We start from the raw sequence: 14,096 nt of genomic DNA, 5'->3' as shown, positions 1-14,096 counted from the left end.
ACTTGGATATCAAAAATTTTGAGTTCATTTGTGGTGTGTCAATAAATTTTCTTTGCTTACATTTGTTGTTGCTCTAAATTTTTTGCACACATAAACTCTAAAATTTTCATTTTGTTCTGATTTGTTTGTCTTATCTTTTTTGTTTACGAGAGATAAAGGGAAAAGTGAAAACTCAAGTTTTGATTGAAGGAAAATGTATACATCTAAAATAGAAATGTACATATGTAGAGAGACATAATTCCAAAAAGTGTCTAGAACTTTTAAGGATTGTAAACTCTTTTTAGTTTTTATATATATCAAGTTTTAATATTGTCGGCAAACAAAAGGAGAGGCGGGGGAATTTTAAGCTGAGTGTTGACTCGAATCCATAAGTCATTTCTTAAAAACATATAGCCCATTACGCATGATTGACCGATAAATCTCTTCACAATTATCTATGATTGTAAGTTCCCATTTTTGTAAATGGGCAAAATAATGGCTTGTTTGGCTCGGATAAATATCCCACTGCACCTAAACTTGAGAATTTAATGAAGTTTGGATCCGAAGGTCATCTAAATCTTTAATATGTTTGTGGCATGCATATCCACATTTAAAACATGTGTAGGACCAACTAGAACTCTCTTTCTTATAAAATTCCGAGCTAACAGGGTTGAACTAGTGGAATTATCAAAACTGGGATATCAAAAATTTTGTGTTCATTTGTAGTGTGTGAATAAATTTTCTTTCCGTACATTTATTGTTGTTCTAAATTTTTTGCACACATAAACTCTAAAATTTTCGTTTTGTTGTGTTCTGTTTGCCTTATCTTTTTTGTTTACGAGAGATAAAGGGAAAAGTGAAAACTCATGTTTTGATTTAAGGAAAAAGTATACATCTAAAATGGAAATGCACAAATGTAGAGAGAGATAATTCCAAAAAGTGTCTGTAAATTTTAGGGATTGTAAACTCTTTCTAGTTTTTTTATATCAGGTTTTGCAATCGTCGATAAACAATGGGGGAGGCGAAGAATTTTTAGCTAAGTGGTGACACTCAATCCATAAGTAATTTCTTAAAAACATATAGCATGTTACGCATGATTGACTGATAAATCACTTGACAATCATCTATGATTGTTAGGTCAGATTTTTAGTAAATGGGCAAAATAAAAGCTTGTTTGGCTCGGGTAAATATCCCACCTCACCCAAACTTGAGAATTTAATGAGGTTTGGTTCCGTAGGTCATCTGCATCTTTAACATGTTCCAAGTATGCATATCCACATTTAAAACATGTGTAGGACCAACTAGAAATCTCTTTCTTATAAAATTCGAGCTATCATGCTCAAACTAGTGGAATTTCCCAAACTTCGATATCAAAACTTTTGTGTTCATTTCTGGTGTGTGAATAAATTTTCTTTGCTTACATTTTTTGTCGTTCTAAATTTTTTGCATTCATAAACTCTAAAATTTTCATTTTGTTGTGATTTGTTTTCCTTTTATTTTTTGTTTACGACAGATAATGGCAAAAGTGAAAACTCAAATTTTGATTTAAGGAAAAAGTATAAATCTAAAATGGTAACGCACAAATGAAGAGCGAGATAATTCCAAAAAGTGTTTGTAACTTTTAGGGATTGTACACTCTTTCTAGTTTTTATATATCAGGTTTTGCAATTATCAGGAAACAAAGGTGGAGGCAGAGGAATTTTTAGCTATGTGTTGACTCCAAATCCATAAATCATTTCTTACAAAAATATAGCCCGTTACGCATGATTGGCCAATAAATCACTTTAAAATCATCTATGATTGTTAGGTCAGTTTTTTTGTAAATGGGCAAAATAAAAGCTTGTTTGGCTCAGGTAAATATCCCACCTCACCCAAACTTGAGAATTTAATGAGGTTTGGTTCCGTAGGTCATCTGCATTTTTAACATGTTCCAAGCAAGCATATCCACATTTAGAACATGTGCAGGACCAACTAGAAATCTCTTTCTTATAAAATTCGAGCTATCTTGCTTGAACTAGTGGAATTTCCCAAACTTGGGTATCAAAACTTTTGTGTTCATTTCTGGTGTGTGAATAAATTTTCTTTGCTTACATTTTTTGTTGTTCTAAATTTTTTGCATTCATAAACTCTAAAATATTCATTTTGTTGTGTTCTATTTTCCTTTTGTTTTTTGTTTACGACAGATAATGGCAAAAGTGAAAACTCAAATTTTAATTTAAGGAAAAAGTATAAATCTAAAATGGTAACGCACAAATGAAGAGCGAGATAATTCCAAAAAGTGTTTGTAATTTTTAGGGATTGTAAACTCTTTCATGTTTTTATATATCAGGTTTTGCAATTATCAGGAAACAAAGGTGGAGGCAGGGGAATTTTTAGCCAAGTGTTGACTCCAAATCCTTAAATCATTTCTTACAAAAATATAGCCCGTTACGCATGATTGGCCGATAAATCACTTCACAATCATCTATGATTGTTAGGTCAACATTTTTGTAAATGGGCAAAATAATGGCTTGTTAGGCTCGGGTAAATATCCCACTGCACCCAAACTTGAGAATTTAATGAGGTTTGGATCCATAAATCATCTGCATCTTTAACATGTTTCAAGCATGCATATCCACATTTAAAACATGTGCAGAACCAACTAGAAATCTCTTTCTTATAAAATTCCGAGCTATAAGGGTTGAACCTGTGGAATTTCCCAAATTTGGATATCAAAACTTTTGTGTTCATTTGTGGTGTGTGAATAAATTTTATTTCCTTACATTTGTTCTTGTTCTAAATTTTTTGCATACTTTAACTCTAAAATTTTCAGTTTGTTGTGATTTGTTTGCCTTTAATTTTTTGTTTACGAGAGATAAAGGGCAAAGTGAAAACTCAAATTTTGATTTAAGGAAAAAGTATACATCTAAAATGGAAATGCAGAAATGTAGAGTGAGATAATTCCAAAAAGTGTAGGTAACTTTTGGGATTGTAAACTATTTCTAGTTTTTATATATCAGTTTTTGCAATCGTCGGGAAAGAAAGGGGGAGGCGGGGGAATTTTTAGCTAAGTGTTGACTCCCAATCCATAAGTCATTTCTTAAAAAAGTATTGCCCGTTACAAATGATTGACCGATTAATCACTATACAATCATCTATGATTGTTTGGTCAGATTTTTTGGAAATGGGCAAAATAATGTCTTGTTAGACTTGGGTAAATATCCCATCGCACCCAAACTAGAGAATTTAATGAGGTTCGGATCCGTAGGTCGTCTGCATCTTTAACATGTTTCAAGCATGCATATCCACATTTAAAACATATGCAGGACCAACTAGAAATCTCTTTCTTATATAATTCCGAGCTATCATGGTTGAACTTGTGGAATTTCCCAAACTTGGATATCAACACTTTCATGTTCATTTGTGGTGTGTGAAAAATTTTCTATGCTTACATTTTTTGTTGTTCTAAATTTTTTCACACATAAACTTTAAATTTTTTGTTTTGTTGTGATCTGTTTGCCTTTTCTTTTTTGTTTACGAGAGAAAAAAGAGAAAAGTGAAAACTCAAGTTTTTATTTAAGGAAAACATATACATTTATATTGGAAATTCACAAATGTAGAGAGGGATAATTCCAAAAAGTGTCTGTAACTTTTAGGGATTGTAAACTCTTTCAAGTTTTTATATATCAGGTTTTGGAATCGTCAGGAAAAAAAGGGCAAGGCGGGGGAATTTTTAGCAAAGTTTTGTCTCCCTATCCATAAGTCATTTCTTACAAAAATAAAGCATGTTACGCATGATTGACCAAAAAATCACATTAACATCTTCTATGATTGTTAGGTCAGCTTTTTTGTAAATGAGCAAAATAATGACTTGTTTGGCTCGGGTAGATATCCCACTGCACACAAACTTGAGAATTTAAAGAGGCTTTGATCTGAAGGTCATCTGCCACTTTAACATGTTTTAAGAATGCATATCCACAATTAAAAAATGTGCAGGACCAACTAAAAATCTCTCTCTTATAAAATTCCAAGCTATTAGGGTTGAACTTGTGGAATTTCACAAACTTGGATATCAAAACTTTTGAGTTCATTTGTGGTGTGCGAATAAATTTTCTTTGCTTACATTTTTTGTTGTTCTAAATTTTTGACATTCATAAACTCTAAAATTTTCATTTTGTTGTGATTTGTTGGCCTTATATTTTTTGTTTATGAGAGATAAATGGAAAAGTGAAAACTCATATTTTGATTTAAGGTAAAAGTATACATCTAAAATGGTGACGCACAAATGAAGAGTGAGATAATTCCAAAAAGTGTCTGTAACTTTTAGGGATTGTAAACTCTTTCTAGTTTATATATATATCAGGTTTTTCAATCATCGGGAAAAAAAAGGGGAGGCGGGGGAATTTTAAGCTGAGTGTTGACACCCAATCCATAAGTCCTTTCTTACGAAAATATAGCCCGTTACACTTGATTGATCAATAAATCACTTTAGAATCATCTATGATTGTTAGGTCAGCTTTTTTTGTAAATGGGAAAAATAATGGCTTGTTTGGCTTGGGTAAATATCCCACTGCACCCAAACTTGGGAATTTAATGAGGTTTGGATCCGTAGGTCATCTGCATCTTTAACATGTTTCAAGCAAGCATTTCCACATTTAATTCTTGTCCAGGATTAACTAAAAATCTATTTCTTATAAAATTCCAAGCTATCAGGAATGAACTTATGGAATTTCCCAAACTTGGATATAAAAAATTTTGTGTTTATTTTTGGTGTGTGAATAAATTTTCTTTGCTTACATTTGTTGTTGTTATAAATTTATTGCATATATAAACTCTAAAATTTTCATTTTGTCGTGACCTGTTTGCATTATTTCATTTGTTTACGAGAGATAAAGGGAAAAGTGAAAACTCAAGTTTTGATTTAAGGAAAAAGTATACATCTAAAATTGAAATGCACAAATGTAGAGAGAGATAATTCCAAAAAGTGTCTGAAACTTTTAGGGATTGTAAACTCTTTCTAGGTTTTTTATATCAGGTTTTGCAATCGTCGGGAAACAATGGGGGAGGCGAGGAATTTTTAGCTGAGGGGTGACACCCAATCCATAAGTAATTTCTTAAAAACATATAGCATGTTACACATGATTGACCGATAAATCACTTTACAATCATCTAAGATTGTTAGGTCAGCGTTTTCATAAATGGGCAAAATATTAGCCTGTTTTGCTCGGGTAAATATCCCACGACACCCAAAGTTGAGAATTTAATGAGGTTTGGATCCATAGGTCATCTGCATCATTAACATGTTTCTAGCATGCATATCCACATTTAAAACATGTGCAAGACCAACTAGAAATCTCTTTCTTATAAAATTCTGAGCTATCAAGGTTGAACTAGTGGAATTTCCAAAACATGGATATCGAAAATTTTGTGTTCATTTGTGTTCTGTGAATAAATTTATTTTCTTACATTTGTCGTTGTTCTAAATTTTTTCACGCATAAACTCTAAAATTTTCATTTTGTTGTGATATGTTTGGCTTAACGTTTTTTTTACGAGGTATAAAGGGAAAAGTGAAAACTAAAGTTTTGATTTAAGGAAAAAGTATACATCTAAACTTAAAAGGCACAAAAGTAGAGAGTGATAATTCCAAAAAGTGTCTGTAACTTTGAGGGAGTGTAAACTCTTTCAAGTTTTTATATATCAGGTTTTGCAATCATCGGTAAAGAGGGAGGCGAGGGAATTTTTTGCTAAGTGTTAACTGAGAAATCACTTTACAATCATCTACGATTGTTAGGTTAGCTTTTACTGTAAATAGGCAAAATATAGCTTGTTTGGCTTGGGTAAATATCACACCGCACCCAAACTTGAGAATTTAATGAGGTTTGGATCCGTAGGTCATCTACATCTTTAACATGTTTCAAACATTCTTATCCACATTTAGAACATGTGCAGGATCAACTAGATATCTCTTTCTTATAAAATTCCAACCTATCAAGGTTCAATTAGTGGAATTTTCCAAACTTGGATATCAAAAATTTTGTGTTCATTTGATAAATTTTCTTTGTTTACATTTGTTGTTGTTCTAAATTTTTTGCATACATAAACTCAAAAATTTTCATTTTGTTGGGTTATGTTTGCCTTTTAATTTTTGTTTACGAGAGATAAACGCAAAAGTGAAAACTCAAATTTTGATTTAAGGAAAAAGTATACATCTAAAATGGTAACGCACAAATGAAGAACGAGATAATTCCAAAAAGTGTTTGTAACTTTTGGGGATTGTAAACTCTTTCTAGTTCTTATATATCAGGTTTTGCAATCGTCGGGAAACAAAGGCAGAGGCATGGGAATTTTTAGCTGAGGGTTTACTCCCAATCCATAAATCACTTCTTATAAAAATATAGCCCGTTACGCATGATTGGCCGATAAATCACTTTACAATCATCTATGATTGTTAGGTCAACATTTTTGTAAATGGGCAAAATAATGGCTTGTTAGGCTCGGGTAAATATCCCACCGCACCCAAACTTGAAAATTTAATGAGGTTTGGATCCGTAGGTCATCTGCATCTTTAACATGTTTAAAGCATGCATATCCACATTTAAAACATGTGCAGAACCAACTAGAAATACCTTTTTTATATAATTCCGAGCTATAAGGGTTGAACTTGTGCAATTTCCCAAACTTGGGTATCAAAAATTTTGTGTTCATTTGTGGTGTGTGAATACATTTATTTCCTTACATTTGTTGTTGTTCTAAATTTTTTGCATACATAAACTTTAAAATTTTCATTTTGTTGTGATCTGTTTGCCTTTTCTTTTTTGGTTACGAGAGATAAAGGGAAAAGTGAAACTCAACTTTCGATTTAATAAAAAAGTATACAACTAAAATGGAAATGCACAAGTGTAGAGAGAGATAATTCCAAAAAATGTTTGTAACTTTTAGGGATTGTAAACTCTTTGTAGTTTTCATATATCAAGTCTTGGAAACGTCGGGGAACAAAGGGGGAGGTGGGGGAATTTTTAGCTGAGTGTTGACTCCCAATCCATAAGTCATTTCTTACAAAAATATAGCCTGTTACGCGTGATTGATTGATAAATTAGTTTACAATCATCTATGATTATTAGGTCAGCTTTTTTGTACACAGTCAAAAAAATGGCTTGTTTGGCTGGGGTAAATATCCCACCGCACCCAAACTTGAGAATTTAATGAGGTTTGGATCCATAGGTCATCTGCATCTTGAACCTATTTCCAGCATGCATATCCACATTTAAAACATGTGCAGGATCAACTAGAAATATCTTTCTTATAAAATTCCAATCTATCAAGAATGAACAAGTGGAATTTCCCAAACTTCGATATCGAAACTTTTGTGTTAATTTTTGGTGTGTGAATATATTTTCTTTGCTTACATTTGTTGTTGTTCTAAATTTATTACGTATATAAACTCTAAAATTTTCATTTTGTTGTGATCTATTTGCCTTATCTTTTTTGTTTACGAATGATAAAGGGAAAAGCGAAAACTCAAGATTTGATTTAAGGAAAAAGTATACATTAAAATGGAAATGCACAAATGTAGAGAGAAATAAATCCAAAAAGTGTCTATAACTTTTAGGTATTGTAAACTTTTTGTAGTTTTTATATATCAGATTTTGCAAGCGTCGGGAGACAAAGGGGGAGGTGGGGGAATTTTTAGCTATGTTGACTCCCAATCCATAAGTCATTTCTTACAATAATATAGCCCATTACGCATAATTGACCGATAAATCACTTTACAATCATCTATGATTGATAGGTCACCTATTTTGTAAATGGGCAAAATAATGCCTTGTTTTACTCGGGTAAATATCCCACCACACCCAAACTTGGGAATTTAGTGAGGTTTGGATCCGTAGGTTATCTGAATCTTTAACATGTTTCAAGCATGCATATACACATTTAAAACATGTGTAGGATCAACTAGAAATCTCTTTCTTATAAAATTCCAAGCTATTAGGGTTGAACTAGTGGAATTTCCCAAACTTGGATATCAAAACTTTTGTGTTCACTTGTAGTGTAAGAATAATTTTTCTTTGCTTACATTTGTTGTTGTTCTAAATTTTTTGCATACATAGACTCTAAAATTTTCATTTTGTTGTGATTTGTTTGCCTTATCTTTTTTGTTTACGAGATATAAAGGGATAAGTGAAAACTCAAGTTTTGATTTAAGGAAAAGTATACATCTACAATGGAAATGCACAAATGTGGAGAGAGAAAATTCCAAAAAGTGTTTGTAACATCTAGGGATAGTAAACTCTTTCTCATTTTTATATATCAGGTTTTGCAATCATTGGGAAAAAAAGGGGGAGGCGGGGGGATTTTTAGCTGAGTGTTGACTCCCAATAAATAAGTAATTTCTTACAAAAATATAGCCCGTTATGCGTGATTGATCAATAAATCACTTTACAATCTTCTATGATTCTTTGGTCAGCTTTTTTGTAAATGGGCAAAATAATGATTTGTTTGGCTCGGGTAAATTTCCCACCACACCCAAACTGGAGAATTTAATGAGGTTTGGATTCGTAGGTCATCTGCATCTTTAACATGTTTCGAGATGCAGATGACCTATGGATCCAAACCACATTAAATTCTTAAGTTTGGGTGCGGTAGGATATTTACTAGAGCCAAACAAGCCATTATTTTGCCCATTTACAAAAAGTTGACCTAACAATCATAGATGATTTTAAAGTGATTTATCGATCAATCATGCGTAACGGGCTATATTTTTGTAGGAAATGACTTATGGATTGGGAGCCAACACTCAGCTAAAAATTCCTCCACCTCCCCCTTTGTTTCCCGACAATTACAAAACCTGATATATAAAAACTAGAAAGACTTTACACTCCCTAAAAGATATAGTAACTTTTTGGAATTATCACTCCATACATTTTTGCGTTTCCATTTTGGAAGTATACTTTTTCCTCCAATAAAAACTTGAGTTTTCAATTTTCCCTTTCTCTCTCGTCAACAAAAAGATAAGGCAAACAAATCACAACAAAATGAAAATTTATGCAAAAAATTTCAAACAACAACAAATGTAAGCAAAGAAAATTTATTCATCCACCACAATTGAACAGAAAAAGTTTTGATATCCAAGTTTGGGAAATTCCACTTGTTCAACCCTAATAGCTTGGAATTTTATAAGAAAGAGATTTCTAGTTGATCCTGCACATGTTTTAAAAGTGGATATGGATGATTGAAACATGTTAAAGATGTAGATGACCTATGGATCCAAACCTCATTAAATTCTCAAGTTTGGGTGCGATGGGATATTAACCCGAGCCAAACATGCCATTATTTTGCCCATTTACAAAAAATATGACCTAATAATCATAGATGATTGTAAAGTGATTTATCGGTCAATCATGCATAACGGGCTATATTTTTTAAGAAATGACTTATGGATTGGGAATCAACATTCAGCTAAAAATTCCCCCGCCTCCCCCTTAGTTTCCTGACGATTGCAAAACCTAATATAAATAAACTAGAAAGAGTTTACAATCCCTAAAAGTTATAGACACTTTTTGGAATTATCCCTCTCTACATTTGTGCATTTCCATTTTATATGTACACTTTTTCCTTAAATCAAAACTTGAGTTTTCACTTTTCCCTTTATCTCTCGTAAACAAAAACGATAAGGCAAACAGATCACAACAAAATGAAAATTTTAGATTTTATATTTGCAAAAAATTTAGAACAACAACAAACTTAAGCAAAGAAAATTTATTCATGCACTATAAGTGAACACAAAAGTTTTGGTATCCAAGTTTGGGAAATTCCACTAGTTCAACCCTGATAGCATGGAATTTTGTAAGAAAGAGATTTCTAGTTGAACCTGAACATGTTTTAAATGTGGGTATGCATGCTTGAAACATGTTCAAGATGTAGATGACCTACGGATCCAAACCTCATTAAATTCTCAAATTTGGGTGTGGTGGGATATTTATCCGAGCCAAACAAGCCATTATTTTGCCCATTTACAAAAAAACTGATCTAACAATCATAAATGATTGTAAAGTGATTTATCCATCAATCATGTGTAACAGGCTATATTTTAGTAAGAAATTACTTAGGACTGGGAGTCAACACTCAACTAAAAATCCCCCCGCCTCCCCCTTTTTTCCCGACGATTGCAAAACCTAATAAATAAAAACTAGAAAGAGTTTACAATTCCTAAAAGTTACAGTCACTTTTTGGAATCATCTGTCTCTACATTTTTATGTTTCCATTTTAGATGTATACTTTTTTTTTTAAATCAAAACTAGAGTTTTCACTTTTCCCTTTATCTCTCGTAAAACAAAAATGATAAGGAAAACATATTACAACAAAATGAAATATTTACAGTTTATGTATCCAAAAAATTTTGAACAATAATAAAAGCAAAAAAAATTTATCCACACACCACAAATGAACACAAAAGTTTTGATATCCAAGTTTTGGAAATTGCACTACTACAACCCTGATAGCTTGGAATTTTATAAGAAAAAGTTTTCTAGTTGATCCTGCACATGTTTTAAATGTCGATATGCATGCTTGAAACATGTTAAAGATGCAGATGACCTACGGATCCAAACCTCATTATATTCTCAAGTTTGGGTGTGGTGGGATATTTACCCAAGCCAAACAAGCCATAATTTTGCGCATTTACAAAAAAGCTGACCTAACAATCGTAGATGATTGTATAGTGATTGATCGGTCCATCATGCGTAACGGTCTATATTTTTTTAAGAAATTACTATGGATTGGTTGTCAACACTCAACTAAAAATTCCCCCACCTCCCCCTTTGTTTCCCGACAATTGCAAAACCTGATATATAAAAACTAGAAAAGTTTATTATCCCAAAAAGTTACAGATACATTTTGGAATTATCTCTCTCAACATTTGTGCGTTTCCATTTTTAATGTATACTTTTTCCTTAATTCAAAACTTGTGTTTTTACTTTTCCTTCTATCTCTCGTAATCAAAAAAGATAAGGCAAACAGATCACAACAAAATGAAAATTTTAGAGTTTATGTAAGCAAAAAATTTAGAACAACAACAAATGTAAGCAAAGAAAATTTATTCATACACCACAAATGAACACTAAATGTTTTATATCCAAGTTAGGGAAATTCCACCAGTTCAACCCAGATAGCTTGGAATTTTATAAGAAAGAGATTTCTAGTTGGTCCTACAAAGAAAATTTATTCACACAACACAAATGACACAAAACTTTGAGATCCGAGTTTGGAAAATTCCTCTGATTCAACCCAGATAGCTTGGAATTTTATAAGATAGAGATTTCTTATTGATCCTGCACAAGTTTTAAATGTGGATATGCATCCTTGAAACATGTTAAAGATGGAAATGACCTATGGATTCAAACCTCATTAAATTCTCACGTTTGTTTGCGGTGGGATATTTACCCGAGCCAAAGAAGCCAGTATTTTGCTCATTTACAAAAAAGCTGACATAACCATCATAGATGACTGTAAAGTCATTTAACGGTCAATCATACGTAACGGGCTATATTTTTGTAAGAAATGACTTATGGATTGGGAGAAAGCACTCATCTAAAAACTCCCCCACCTCCCCCTCTGTTTCTCAAAGAAAGCAAAACCAGATTCATAAAAACTAGAAAGAGTTTATAATCCCTAAAAGTTACAGACACTTTTTGGAATTATCTCTCTCTACATTTGTGCCTTTCCGTTTTAGATGTATACCTTTTCCTTAAATCAAAACTTGAGTTTTCACATTTCCCTTTATCTCTCGTAAAAAAAAAGATAAGGCAAACATATCACAATAAATTGAAAATTTTAGAGTTTATGTATGCAAAAAATTTAGAAAAACAACAAATTTAAGCAAAGAAAATTTATTCACATACCACAAATGAACACAAAAGTTTTGACATCCAAGTTTGGGAAACTCCACTAGTTCAACCCTAATAGCTTGGAATTTTATAAGAAAGAGATTTCTAGTTGATCCTGCACATGTTTTAAACAAGGATATGCATGCTTGAAACATGTTCCAGATGCAGATGACCTATGGATCCAAACCGTATGAAATTCTCAAGTTTGGGTGCGATGGGATATTTACCGGAGCCGAACAAGCCATTATTTTGCCCATTTACAATACAGCTAGCCTAACAATCAAAGATGATTCTAAAGTGATTTTTTGGTCAATCATGCGCATCAGGCTATATTTTTGTAAGAAATAACTGATGGATTTGGAGTCAACACTCAGCTAAAAATTCCTTCTCCTCCCCATTTGTTTCCCGACGTTGGAAAACCTGAAATATAAAAACTAGAAAGTGTTTACTATCCCTAAAAGTTACAGACAATTTTTGGAATTATCTCTCTCTACATTTATGCATTTCCATTTTAGATGTATACTTTTTCCTTAAATCAAAACTTGAGTTTTCACTTTTCATTTTTTTCTCTCGTAAACAAAAAAGATAAGGCAAACAGATCACAACAAAATGAAATTTTTATAGTTTTATGGTTGCAAATTATTTAGAACAACAACAAATGTAAGCAAAGAAAATTTATTCACACACCACAAATGAACACAAAAGTTTTGATATCCAAGTTTGGGAAATTCCACTAGTTCAACCCTGATAGCTTGGAATTTTATAAGAAAGAGATTTCTAGTTGATCTTGCACATGTTTTAAATGTGGATATGCATGTTTGAAACATGTTAAAGATGCAGATAACCTACAGATCCAAACCTCATTAAATTCTCCAGTTTGGGTGCGGTCGGATATTTACCTGAGCCAAACAAACCATTATTTTTCCTATTTACAAAAATGCTAACCTAACAATCATATATGATTGTAAATGAATTTATCTATCAATTATGCGTAACGTGCTATATTTTTGTGAAAAATGATTTATGGATTGGAGTCAACACTTAGCTGAAAATTCCCCCGCCTCCCCCTGTGTTTCTCGACGATTGCAAAACCTGATATACAAAAACTAGAAAGAGTTTACAATACCTAAAAGTTACAGGCACTTTGTGCGTTTCCATTTTAGATGTATACTTTTTCCATAAATAAAAACTTGAGTCCTTTATCTCTCGTAAAAAAAATTTATAAGGCAAACAGATCAGAACAAAATGAAAATTTTACAGTTTATGTATGCTAAAAATTTAGAACAACAACAAATGAAAGAAATGAAAGTTTATTCACACACCACAAATGAACACAAAAGTTTTCATATCCAAGTTTGGGAAATTCAACCAGTTAAACCCTGATACTTTGGAATTTTATGAGAAAGAAATTTCTAGTTGATCATGCACATGTTTTAAATGTGGATATGCATGCTTGAAGCATGTTAAAGATGTAGATGACCTACGGATCCAAACCTCATTAAATTCTCAAGTTTGGGTGCGGTGGGATATTTATGCGAGCCAAACAAGCCATTATTTTTTCCATTTCCAACATGAGCTGACCTAATAATCATAGATGATTTTAATGTGATTGATCGGTCAATCATGCGCAACGGGCTATATTTTTGTAAGAAAAGACTTATGGATATGGAGTCAACACTCAGCTTAAAAATCCCCCGTCTCACCATTTCTTTCTCAACGATTGCAAAACCTAATATATAAAAACTTGAAAGAGTTTTCAATCCCTTAAAGTTACTGACACTTTTTGGAATTATCTCTCTCTACATTTGTTCCATTTTAGACGTAAACTTTTTCCTTTAATCAAAACTTGAGTTTTCACTTTTCCCTTCGTCTCTCGTACACAAAAAAGATAAGGCAAACTGATCACAAAAAAATGAAAATTTTAGAGTTTATGTTTGCAAAAAATTTAGAACGACAACAAATGTAAGCAAAGAAAATTTATTCACACACCACGAATGAACAATAAAGTTTTTATATTGAAGTTTGGGAAATTCCACTAGTTCAACCCTGATAGATTGGAATTTTATAAGAAAGAGATTTCTAGTTGATCTTGCACATGTTTTAAATGTGGATAGCATGCTTGAAACATGTTAAAGATGCAGAAGACCTATGGATCCAAACCTTATTAAATTCTCAAGTTTGGGTGTGTTGGGATATTTCCCGTGCCAAACAAGCCATTATTTTTGCCATTTACAAAAAAGGAGACCTAACAATTT

This window comes from Aristolochia californica, unplaced genomic scaffold (genome assembly GCF_029961685.1).
Source record: "Aristolochia californica isolate CCGP_79_NKW_82.1479 unplaced genomic scaffold, dmAriCali1.0.hap1 SCAF_7, whole genome shotgun sequence".
NCBI lineage: Eukaryota > Viridiplantae > Streptophyta > Magnoliopsida > Piperales > Aristolochiaceae > Aristolochia > Aristolochia californica.
This window is presented reverse-complemented; position numbering follows the sequence as displayed.